The sequence below is a fragment of the Nuphar pumila genome, chromosome 5 (genome assembly GCF_984573655.1).
Source record: "Nuphar pumila chromosome 5, dmNupPumi1.hap1.1, whole genome shotgun sequence".
Lineage (NCBI taxonomy): Eukaryota > Viridiplantae > Streptophyta > Magnoliopsida > Nymphaeales > Nymphaeaceae > Nuphar > Nuphar pumila.
Window position 1 is genome coordinate 15,318,227 of NC_143253.1, and position 13,512 is coordinate 15,331,738.

General features: G+C 40.3%; 1 protein-coding gene across 2 annotated transcripts in view; it reads left to right on the forward strand.

The window, feature by feature from the left end:
* LOC149836903 (ARM repeat superfamily protein) overlaps positions 1 to 13,512 on the forward strand; it is a 178,948-nt gene that overhangs the window by 124,930 nt on the left and 40,506 nt on the right. The window lies entirely within an intron of this gene.

Sequence of the window (13,512 nt, forward strand, 5' to 3'; positions counted from 1 at the left end):
GAAATGATGAGAGCCCATCAATGATTGATGTGCCAAGACCAACAAAGTTTAGTGGTTCTCGCGACATCAAGGCTATTGAGAACTTCTTATTCCAAGTAGAAGACTACTTGGATATTCAGAATGTGACAGTTGAAGATCTCATGATTAAGGCTGCAACAACTCTACTAGATGGAGATGCTATCGCTTGGTGGAGGCGGAAGCACAGTGACATGGAGAGGGGTCAATGTGTGATAAACACATTTGACGACTTCAAAATGGAACTGCGTAACTACTTTATGCCGAGGAATACGCAAAGGTAGGCTTACAAGATGGTGTCAGATCTTAAACATACTGATTTGTTGCAAGAATATGTCAGAATGTTCCGAAAGCTTATGCTTGAGGTGCCTAACATGCCAGATAAGGAAAAGCTCAGCTCAACTGGTTCATTATGAGACTTCAACCATGGGCACAATCCGAAGTGGAAAGGAGCAACCCCAGTACTTTGGAAGATGCATACGTGATGGTCGAGCGCTTAACTGACACTCAGCGCAAGCCCTTCACTCCATCAATTAAGGTCGGAAAGAAGTCTGACCATGGTGGTAAGAAGGATGAGCGACGCGACAACAAAGGTGAGGCGTCGACATCCCACCAATTTGATAAGAAACAGAACTTCAAGAAGCATAACAACAACAAGGAAGCAGTTGTTACTTGCTGGTTCTGTAGCAATAGGCATATCACCAAGCAGTGCCCGAAACACATTATAAAGGACGATGGGCAAGCCAATGCGACGCAGGCAGAATGCACTGATACTGAGACCATGCAACCAAAGATGGGGGCCATGCGATCGATTAACGCAACTAGAAGTTGCGCAGCTGAAAACATGCACGTCAGTAAGGAACTCATGTATTTGGAAATCATTACGAAAGAAAAGTCTACTTCAGCAATGGTAGACTCTGAGGCCACACACAATTTCGTCTCGCGGGAAGAGGTAGAGCGGTTAGGCATGAAGCCTGGGCCAAAGTAGAGGACCATCAAAACGGTAAACTCTGAGGCTAAGCCCATCATTTGTGAAGCAAGAGATGTGGCTATCCAAATTGGGAGTTGGGTCGACAGGGCCAACTTCTCTGTGGTGCCCTGGACGATTTTAAGATGATTTTGGGTATGGAGTTTCTGCGTAGCCAGAATGTGATGCTGCTACCAAAGTTTAACTCGTTGACGATTATCGGGCCAAACATGTCACACACAGTTCAATGTCTTACTCAGAAAGGCAAGACTTCAGTGTTATCGACAATGCAATTGAAGAAGGGTGTCAAGCGTAGGGAGCAGACATTCTTAGTTGCCGTGCGCGCAGAAGAAGGGAAGGTGCAAGTAGTAGTGTCGTCGACCCTAGCCTCATTGTTGGCAGAGTTTCGAGGGGTGATGCCTGAAAAGACGTCATTCACGACTAGGCCTGGATCTCAGGATCCAGACCCAATTCGTTTTATTTATTTAAACACATGCTCATTAATGGCATGTTGTAATTTTAGTATATTATATAATGGGTATTTTTGTACCCTAATTACTGTACCTGTGCATACTTAATGTGAAGCAAAACCCGCAGACCCTATTGGGGTTTCTTCTGCGGCCATTAGAGCCTCTCTCTCCTCTCTCGTCGTTTTCTCACATGGTATCAGAGCATTGATCCTCTCCAATGTCTTCTTCCAAGATATTCTTTTTTTTCTTATTCTTTCTGAATCTCTAAGACAACGTATTCTGCAAAATATCTCTTTCCAGTCAACGTATTCTATTTCCCTTCTGCATATTTTCCCTATTTCTAAAATCTGCATCTCTATTTCTAAAATTTGCATCTAATATCTCTCTTTTCACATCTAATCGTTATCCTCCTTATTCTTTTTTTTTCTCACACTATTTGATGTGATTTCATATGATCATGCAAGAGCAAATCTTGATCTTTTGCGTGATTTCATAAGTTGATATCACGTCCATATTGTTCCTCATTTTCTTCAGAAAAGTAAGGTCATATTTAGATCTGAGTAAAATATCAGATCCTTTTTCTTTTCAGATTTCCTTTCTTTTATTCCTCTTTGCATTTTTTGAAAAGAAAAACACGTTACATACAAATAACGTGTTTTTGTTTTGCCTTTCATTGACTAATCTTTATTCAGATCAGTTTACTGCATAACCTCGATTTCTGTCTCGGGTCTGCTGTAAAAAAAGGGGCAGCCGAGTTCTCTGAAATTACGTATTGGTTCTGACTTTTATTTGTTGGTCTTTTACTTCTTTTGTTCTACTCCAGTCTTGTTTCTAATTCTATCTTGCTTTCGCCTTCAATCGCCTATGGATTCTTTTTCTTCTTCTCAATCTAGCCTTTCTTCCAACTTTCTTAGCCAACATGTATATGAAAAACTGAACAACTCCAATTTTCTCACCTGGAAAAGACAAATCATCCTATTCATAAGAAGTCAGGATCTTTCTGGACATCTAGATGACTCTATTTCTGTTCTTCCAAAGTTCATATCACAAGATGGCAAGACTGGGGAGGGTGGCACTTCGATTACTTTTGTCAGAAATCCATAATATATATTCTGGATGAAGCGAGATCAGGCTTTGGTTGCCTACATCACTTCCACCCTGTCACAAGAGGTGCTTGTGGCAATCCCAGATGACTGCACAACTATGCAGTTATGGCATCGTCTTGTTTAGACGTATTCTCAAGTTTCTCAGGCTAGAGTTTTATTTTTAAAGAAAGAGTTTCAAATGCTGAGAAAGGACTCCATGTCTGTCGTTGAGTACTTAAACAAAATGAAAACTATCACAGATCAGTTGGCCATCGTGGGTTGCAGGGTCAGTGACAAAGATATGGTGCAATAAACTTTGAGCGGGCTGAGACCCGATTATCATATGATGGTTACTTTCTTGCTGTGCTTGCCAGACTTACCTACATTTGAAGATCTTCATGCTAAGCTCTTACAATATGAGATGACTTTGAAAGGATTCTCTGAAGGTAATCACAACCCCATAGGATCCCACAACGTTTTTGCCACAAGAGTTACCTATGGTCGAGGACGTGGCAGGTATGAATCTCGAGAAAGGGGAGGTCAAGAGAGAAATGGACAAGGAGCTCATGGAATATTACCTACTCCCAGTATGCCTCCTAATATGCAAAGGCAAAAGACAATACCTACCTGCTTTCTCTGCAACAAAAGGAGGCACATAAAGGCAAATTGCTGGTTTAACCTTCAAAATAGAGGAAAGCAATTGGAGACAAGAAGGGGAACAAATACATTGAAGAATGGTAGAGAAGTCAAAGAACTGTTATTATCTGCCTTGGCTGAATTGAATATCAAACAAAATGATCAAGGCACTTGGTATGTTGATTCTGGTGCAACCACTCGTGTCACTGGTGATGCTGGTAAGCTCCTAAATCTTGTTCCTTATGTTGGTAGAAATAGTATAGTCACTGGAGATGGGTCTCACCACCATATTTCGCACATTGAAAATTTTGTAATTCCTATGTCCAACTCTTCTCTTGCTCTTTCAAATGTCATTCATGCTCTTAATATCAAGAAAAATATTGTTTCTATCTCTAAGCTTGTAGATGACATTAATGCTTCAATTGAGTTTACTCCTTTTTCTGTTTGTGTTAAAGACCTTCACACGAGGGAAACGTTCGTTAAAATAAAACGTCAAGGGAATATGTATGTGTTCCAAGAGAATCCTTTCTCTCATGTTCAGCCTGTTGATTCCATCTTGAAGCTCACATCATCATCTTCAGTTCCTCTTGACAGTGTTTTTAATCTTTCTGAATGTATTGAGCCGAATCCTTGGCATGGTCGTCTGGGTCATTGTAGTAGTCGCTTGATTGATAAGCTTGTTTCAAGTAGGCTTATTCCCAAGTCAAGTCTAAATTTAAGTGTCGACACTAAAAAATATTCTAGTTGTCTTCAGCGTAAGAGTCATGTTCTTCCTTTTCATTCCATTAATAAAAGAACTTCAAGACCATTTGAGATTATATGTTCTGATGTTTGGGGTTTGACTCCAGTTCCTTCCATGTCTGGCACTAGATATTATCTCATCTTTGTTGATAGCTATTCTCGATATACATGGATCTTTTTTATGAAAAATAAATCTGAAACCTTTAAGTTATTTCAGAACTTTCATTCCTTTGTTCAAAATCAATTATCTGATAATATCATTTGTTTCCAATGTGACAGAGGGGGTGAATTCTCTTTAAATGACTTTATTAGTTTCCTTCAGACAAATGGGATAAGTAGGCATGTGTCTTGCCCTCATACACCTCAACAGAATGAGATTGCAGAATGGAAGCATCGTCATATTGTCGAGAGTGCAATGAGCATGATGCATGATAGTAATCTTTCTGTTACCTTCTGGACAAAGGCTTTCCATACAAAGGTCTATGTCATAAATTGATTGCTCATAAACATCTTGGAAAACAAATCACCCTATTTCTCTTTGCATGGTGTGCATCCAAATTATCATGATTTGCGTGTATTCGGGTGTGTATGTTATGTTCATGTTGATAGTTCAATGCGGCACAAGTTTCAGGATAAGGCCTTAAAGTGCAGATTTGTTGGGTACGCTGATGATTACAAAGGCTACAGATGTTATGATCCCGTGAGCAAGCACATCAAAATATCCGGAAATGTTGTGTTTGATGAATCAAATTTTGGTCATAATGCTAACACTCCTGAAATTGAAGTTTATCATCCTTGGTTGAACTCAGATCTCTTTTCTAGTATTGATGATGTTTGTTCTTCTGAATATAATCAAAGAGATGAGGGAAATGTATTTACTCCTGCGCAAAGAACTCAGGAAAGTGTGATTTCTGAACCACTATCGCCCCCCGAAAGGTATAAAGGTATTGTTTACTCTCGACGTGAGAAGGAGATTCCTCTCAGCTCTAATCAAGAGCAGAATTCTCCTGTTTCCATTCAATCACCTGTTCACAGAAGGTCTACCCGATCTCGACATCCAATTGATAGGTGGGTTAGTTATGAGAACTTCAGGATGGATTTTCAACTCTTCTTAGCCTCTTTGGGCAAGGAAGATCAACCCACAACATTTTATCAAGCAATAAATTCTAAGAGATGGATTGAAGCTATGAATAAAGAAATGAAGGATCTTTATGAATGTGGCACTTGGGATATTGTTTCCAGACCATACAATCGAAATGTGGTTAGGTCAAAGTGGGTTTATAAGATAAAGTATAAGCCAGATGGTACTATCGAGTGATACAAGGCTAGGCTGGTTGCCAAAGGCTTCACACAGGAGCAAGGCTAAGACTATGATGAGAACTTTAGTTCGGTCGTGAAAATGAGCACATCCGCATCATACTATCATTAGCTGTTGAGCACCAGTGGACTCTCAGCCAACTGGATGTGAAAAATGCGTTTCTACATGGAACTCTGAAGCAGGAAGTATACATGGAGCAGCCCACTGGGTATGCAGAAGGAAACTCTAAAGAATACATGTGCAGGTTAAAGAGAGCTATTTTTGGTCTGAAGTAGGCATCTCGATCTTGGTTTGACAGTTTTTCGTTTGAAGTAAAAAAATATGGCTTTAGTCGGTCTCTTCTTGACCATTCTCTTTTCATATTCAAATGCAAAGATATAGTTACCTTGTTATTGATATATGTTGATGACATTATCATTACAGGTAACTCTAATGAACATATCAAACAAGCTAAACAACTTTTGAACCATAGATTCAAGATGAAAGATCTTGGTAAACTGCGATACTTTCTTGGAGTAGAAGTTGACAGGACTCCTGAAGGCATGACACTTACTCAACATAAGTATACCGTTGATGTTCTTAGCAAGGCAGGTATGACATATTGCAAGCCTCTAAGCACACCCAGTGTACTTCATCAGAAACTCAGTTCCCAAGATGGAGATTTATATGAGGACCCTACAGGATATCGCAAGATAGTAGGAATGCTTCAGTATCTTACCTTCACTCGGCCTGACATTGTCTATTCTGTCAATCAGGTATCTCAGTTCATGCATGAACCACATATTGGGCATATGAAAGCTGTTAAACGCATTCTTCGATATTTGAAGGGAACTATTGAAGATGATCTTCTGTACAGAAAGAGTATGCATGACCATCATATGCACGAACTTCTTACTTACACAGATACAAATTGGGCATGAGATCCAGATGAGCGTAGGTCAGTCTTAGGATACTGTGTTTTCATTGGCCTAAATCTTGTCTCCTGGAGCAGTAGGAAACAAAAGGCCATAGCCAGGTCAAGCACAAAAGCTAAATATAGATCAATGGCAGCTGCTACAACCGAAGTAACATGGATCAGACACCTGTTGACAGAAGTAGGAGAATCGATTTCTAAAAGCGTTCTCTTGTGTGACAATCAAAGTGCTATCAACATGTCATTCAATCCTATCTACCACAGTCGTGCCAAGCATATTGAAATTGATCAACATTTTGTAAGGCAGAAGGTCGAAGAAAAGGAAATTGAACCAGAATACGTTCGGACTGCTGATCAAGTTGCTGACTTGTTTACAAAAGGACTTATCAAGGATAAATTTTGGATGTTAAAAAGCAACTTGTTCTTGGTTCAAAACCATGTACAACTTGAGGGAGGGTGAAAAGATATCGTCATTCACGATTGGGCCTGGATCTCAGGATCCAGACCCAATTCATTTTATTTATTTAAACACATGCTCATTAATGGCATGTAATTTTAGTATATTATGTAATGGATATTTTCGTATCCTAATTATTGTACCTGTGCATACTTAATGTGAAGCAAAAACCGTAGACCCTATTGGGGTTTCTTCTACAACCATCAGAGCCTCTCTCTCCTCTCTCGTTGTTTTCTCACATTGCCTCCGGAATTGCCGAAGTGTCTACCACCTAGACGAAAGGTCAACCATAAGATTGAGTTGGCCCCAGGAGCGAAGCCTCCCGCAATAGTTCCATACCGCATGGGGCCAACTGAGCTGAAAAAGCTGCTTGACGAGATGTCGGATGCAAGCATCGTTCGTCTATCAAAAGCACCATTTGGCACACCGGTCCTGCTTCAGATGAAACATCATGGCTCCAAGCCGTTATGCGTGGACTAATGTGCGCTAAACAAGGTCATAGTAAAGAACAAGTACTCGTTGCCACTAATAACTGACTTGTTCTATCATTTGGGCAGTGTCTGAATCTTTTTAAAGCTAGACTTGAGATCGGGTTACTGACAGGTGAGGATTGCAGATGGTGATAAGCCGAAAGCAACTTGCATCACCCGCTATTGTGCTTATGAATTCTTAATAATGCCATTCACGCTGACGAATGATCCAGTCACGTTCACGACCCTAATGAATTAGATTTTCTACCCTTACTTAGACAAGTTCGTGGTAATCTACTTGGATGACATCGTGATGTACAACAACAACGTGGAGGAACATGTCAGGTACTTGCAGATAGTGTTTCAGGTGCTAAAGGTGAATGACTTCTATGTTAAACGAGAGAAGTGCTTCTTTGGTCAGGAGGAGATTAGCTTCCTCGGCTACGTTGTGGGGTGTGGCGTGCTGCGTATGGATGGACAAAAGATAAGAGCCATCTAAGAATGAGTTTTGCCAAGCAAAGTGCAAGAGTTGCGGTCATTCCTTGGTTTGGCGAATTATTATCGGCGATTCATTGAAGGATACTCCCTCATTGTTGTGCCTCTCACTGAGTTGTTAAAGAAGAATTAGGTATGGCTCTGGATAGGAGCATGCCAAGATACCTTCGATGGCTTAAAGAAAACATTAGTGAGGGAGCCAGTGTTGTTACTGCCTGATCACTCGAGACCCTTTGAAGTCTACACAAATGCCTCAAACTTTTCCATCGGCGGAGTTATTATGCAGCAAGATGGTCATCCGATCGCATATGAGAGTCGTAAGCTAAATGATGCAGAGAGGCGTTACACGGTGCATAAACGTGAGATGACCGCCATCGTGTATTGCCTCAGGACCTGACGACATTACCTTTTGGGTGCTCAGTTCATCGTCAAGACGGACAATATTGCCACGAGCTATTTTCAGACACAGAAGAAACTGATGCCCAAGCAAGCTCGGTGGCAGATGTTTTTGACTGAGTTCGACTTTGCCTTAGAGTACAAGGTTGAGAAGACCAATGTAGTTGTAGACGCCTTGAGCCGTATGGCTAAACTGGTTGTTGCACGTGCGGAGTCTTCCGAAGTGCATTTAGAGGGCGTTTTGTTGAGCCGTATCCGCGAAGGTACGCAGTAGGATCCGACGATACAATACCTTGTTTCTCTGGCGCAGGCAGGGAAGACTCGACAATTTTGGCTACAAGACGACCTCCTCGTGACAAAAGGGAGACGCGTCTTCGTGCCGCGATAGGGAAGCCTCCACCGAGAATTGCTTAAGGAGTGCTATGATACATTATGGGCTGGCCGTCCTGGTCAGGAGCGAACCTTAGCACTCCTTGAGCGCGGCTACTATTGGCCGCAGATGAGAGACGACATGGAGGGGTATGTGCGAACATGCCTCGTCTGCCAGCAAGACAAGGGGACAAACCAGAAGACAACCGGTCTCCTTGAGCCTCTTTCGATTCCAGAACGTCCTTGGGAAAGCTTCTTCATGGACTTCATTGTTAGTCTGCCGAAGGTAGATGACACCAGCTCTATCCTAGTGGTGGTTGATCGTTTCTCAAAGTATGCCACCTTTATCCTAGCTTCTAAGGAGTGCCCTGCAGAGTTGCTTGTAAAGCATGTGGTGAAACACTAGGGCATACCAAAGAACATTGTGAGTGATCACGATGCTCGCTTTACGGGCAAGTTCTGGCGTGAAGTATTTCAGCTACTTGGCTATGATTTGCTATTTTCGATAAGCTTCCATCCGCAGACCGATGGGCAAACAGAACACATCAATGGGATAGTTGAGTAGTACCTTAGGCACTTTGTTAGTGCCAATAAGAAAAATTGGGTAAAGCTCATTGATGTAGCATAATTCTATTATAATTTGCAAAAGAGTGAATCTTTAGGCCACAACCTGTTTGAAATAGCCACGGGGCAGCAGTCGCTGACCCCGCATACTCTTGTCGCGCAAGAAAAGGGAAGGCCATCCTTCACCTATCAGTTTGTTCGAGACTGGCACGAGCAGAATGAGTTGGCGAAGACATTCCTACACAAGGCGACAAAGAGAATGAAAAAGTGGGCGGACAAGCATCGTCGGCCCGGTGGGTTCCAAGTTAGGGTCCAAGTGTTGGTGAAGCTTTATCCTAGTCGCACAGGCATCTTCTGCTGGTAGCATCGCAGACCGATCAGAAAGTATGAAGGACCATTCACCATCATAAAGAAGGTGGGCAAACTGGCGTACAAACTGGAGTTACCCCCAGATTTCAAGGTGCACCCGGTGTTCCACGTGTGCAACCTCAAACAATTCCATACAGATGACGGAGATCCAGAACGTAGTGTGCCTCAATGCGCTCCCATCATGCAGAGGGCCCCGACAACACAATGGGCTGAGAAGAACCTTAGTCAGATCCTTCGCCACAAGGTCAACTACTTGGGCGAAACGAAGAAATACCTAGTGCAGTGGGAGGAAACAGCGGAACCTACGTGGGTGCCAACTTTTCAGATGAATAACCGCTACCCGGCTGAAGTCAGGGCTTACCATGAAATAGATGGCACCGAGGACAACACATGATTTGAAGGGAGGAGCATGTTCCCTTGTGTTTTACATTGTAAAGTTGCGTCTAGAGTTTGTTTTGCTTTTGTTGAGTCTGATGTAAGCTACCCAGTTCAGGTGAATTAATACCCCGAAGGGACAACCTGTATACTTAAACTGTAAGAGGGCTACGTGCTAAAATTATGAATGAATCAAATGCGTTGAGCTTTCTTTTGTTCACCCTCGTTGTGATTGCTTCTTGTGATTGCAATTCTTCTCCCTCTATTCTCTCTTGCTATCTTGCACTCTGATTACAAGCTTTCGCGACTGGCAAGCGAGCGATAAGTAAGCTTGCGGCGGTGAGGAAGGACCGTCGCGCCGCGCTGGCCTATTGAAGGAAATAGGCCCGTGACACAAGTTTTGGCTTTCTCAATAGCTTCTAGTTCTACTTTCATGGCTTCTACCCACTTCGGATGTTCCTTGACTTGGGCATAACTCAAGGGTTCTACATGGGACTGAATTATTGCAATGCATGCCTTGGACTTGGATGAAAAATATTCATAAGACAAAATTTTCTTGCTCTTCATGTTCATTTTCAACATTAGAATATTTCTCAAATGCACATGGAGTTTTTGAAACCCTACATCTAGAGTATTGCAAGTAGGTTTTATCACCATGGGTTAGCTCTTAACTAATCATATCATCTCTTGATTCATTGTCATTATCAAGATCAAACTCACAATCACAAACATCATTATCATGCTTGGAAATAAAATCTAATAGGAAAGAATACTTAGTTACTTCCTTAGGCTTTTTGAAATCAAAGAAACTTTCATTTTCCAAAAAGAATACATTTCTTGAAACATACACTTTTCCATTTTTAAAATCAAAACACCTATGACCTTTTTGGTTATCTAGATATTCAAAAAAGGCACAAGTAATTATAATGAAATACAAGTGCCAAAAAACAATGTTACAAAGTGACTACAAGGACATTCACATAAGCACAATGTCTCTAATGGACAAGATACAATATGCCACAAAGGGCAAACACCAAATACACACAAGGGAGACGCGAGAACTTAAAATAATAAGGAATCTATTATTGAAATGCTTGAAAAATCATTGAAGAGAGAAGGGGAGAAGACCCCTTTATATACACCACAAGAGGGGGCCAAGGGGAGCTCCCAAAAGAGTCGTTGGGAGCTCCCCAACTGTCACATTTGTGACCGTTGGGGAGAGTCCCAACGACTCTTAAGGGAATACCCTTTTTACCCCTTTAATCAATAAAAAAGAAAATAAGAAAAACAAAAATATAAAAATACAAAAAATGTCCCTAATGGACATGTCTATTTGCAAATAGATGAAAAGACCAAAGTGCCCCCAGTGGGCATTACAATATATATATATATATATATATATATATATATATATATATAACATCCATATATTTTAACAGGAATGACCCGGGGAGAATGTTTGTCGTTTTTGTTGGTGAAGACAAAACATTTGCATCCAAAGACTCTTAATCTAGAATAATCAAAGGTAAGTTTGAAAAGTTTTTCAACATATGATATATTTTATAATGACGAAGATGACATTTTGTTGATAAGATACACAACGGTTAAAGCGGCTTCGGCCCAATAAATTTTAGGTACATGACTTGCAATGACTAAGGTTCTCATGGTTTCCATAATATGTCTATGTTTTCTTTCATCCAAACCATTTTGTTGTGGTGTGTGTGGGCAAAATCTTTGACGTATAATATCATGCAAGTTAAGATAGTCTTTAAATTCTTTTGATAAAAACTCTCTCCCTAAATTAGTGCAAATGATAAAAATATCATTTTTAAATATATATTTTAACCAAATTATGAAAGATTTGAAAATGCAAGAAAACTTCAGACTTATGCCTAAGGAAGTAAATCCAAGTATATCTATGATATAATGGGTGTTGGATCCCAAACATCTGAATGTACCAACTCAAGTGGTCTAGTAGAAATAAAAGTCCTCTTTTGAAATGATAATTTCTTCATTTTACCAAGAATACAATTTTTACAAGTGAAATTTTCAACATCACAATTTTTTTTCAAATTTAAAAAATTTTAGATACATTTGGATGGCCTAATCTTTTGTGCCACAAATCCAAATGTAATTTCCAAACATTACAACAAAATGTATTTTTGGGTATTTCTAAAAGTTCATGTAGTAGAGGCCTCCTTTATGGCCCTTCCCCAATCAGTTTTCCTGACTGGCGATCTTACACCTAACAACCATTTGATGAGGAGATATTACATCCGTGGTTTGAAGTTTGAGAAATAGACAAAAGGTTTAAATTCAGTTTAGGAATATATCTAATTTTTGGAATTAATTTTTTTTTGAGTTTTAAAGATTACTTTCAAAATTTTCTATTCATTTGATTTCAAAAGATGTACCATTAACAGTAAAGGCATTAGACATTCTTGAGTTAGTATGACATAAAGTAAAAATATTAGGATTGGCATCATATGAAAAGATGCACCAAGATCAAGAAGCCAAGATGATTTACTGGGATAGGAGTAAGATGAAACTGCCGTTCTGGTTGAGGAAGATGACACTCTAAGAAGAGGTTGAAGAGCCTCCACCGATTGAGATAAAGACATGCTTTTAACAGATGTGTCTTGAGAGTTGCTCATGTCTTTAGTTTCTTGAGGTGGACCAACCAAAGCCACATTTTTCTCCTCACTGCTTCTCAACTTGGGACATAATGGTTTGATGTGTCCCGGTTCATGGCAATAGTGACAAGTGATTTTTCTCTTGTTGTCGTATTCATTGCCTTGTCTCCCAAAGTGAGGTGGCTTGCATGTGTGAATATAATTTTTCAGCCTAGATGTCGTTAGGATGAATTCATCATCATTCTTGGAAGTGTGTCTCTTCAACCTAATTTCCTCCATGCTTAGATCTTCAATAGTATCAACAATAGAGAGAATTTTTTCTCTATGGAGAAGAGCCGATTTGGTGGTTTCAAATTCAAGTCGCAACTCATTTATGAATTGATAGAAATGCTCCATATCAACTTGTTTTTAACAGAGCTCGATATCCAAGGGACAATGCCACTTGGGTTCAAGAATTAGCTAATTCCTCTCAAAGTTCAGATAGAGCATTATAGTATTTCCTAATGCTCACATCCACTTGTGACATGGTTCTAATGTTATTTTGAAGATTCACACACATGTGGAATCTCTTTGAGGGAATACATATTTTTGAGGTATTCCCATGCATCATTGGCATGCTCAAATTTAGCTAGACTAGAACACTTCTTAATATCTACGCTATTAATGAGACAAGACATAATTTCTTCGTGACCTATTCTTCACTCCTATTTTTTCTCATAGTCGGTTATGGCTTTGGTCGTCTCACCATCTTGCAATGCAACACCCTTCCCATTCTCTACTTTGGTGAGAAGTAGCTTAGGTTCCGGATCGTACCCATCCACTAATCCTCGCAAACCCCTGTCCCAAATATGATGCTTCGTTAGTATCATTTAGCTTAATGGGGACAACAGTAATACTCTCCTTGTCTTCCATGTTTACAAAGGAGAAGAGAGAATAAAAGAGAGAAGAAAAGAGAGAGAGGTTGATGTAGAGAAACACCCACTTGAGTCACTACAAATACCACACCACGACCACTAACACTTTGGAGAACTTTTCATAAACTGACGAACACTTGATTGCCAATCTCCAAAAGTCAAGAGCACTATTGCTCTGATACCGTGTAAAGAGAAAAAGGGCCTTCAAACATATGTCCACCAATAATCCAAGGTGGACGATCTCAAAGGGTCCATCATGGGAACACTCACAAATGCCACTAAGGGCACACACCAAAGGAAGGCGCACAAGTAAAAAATAATATTT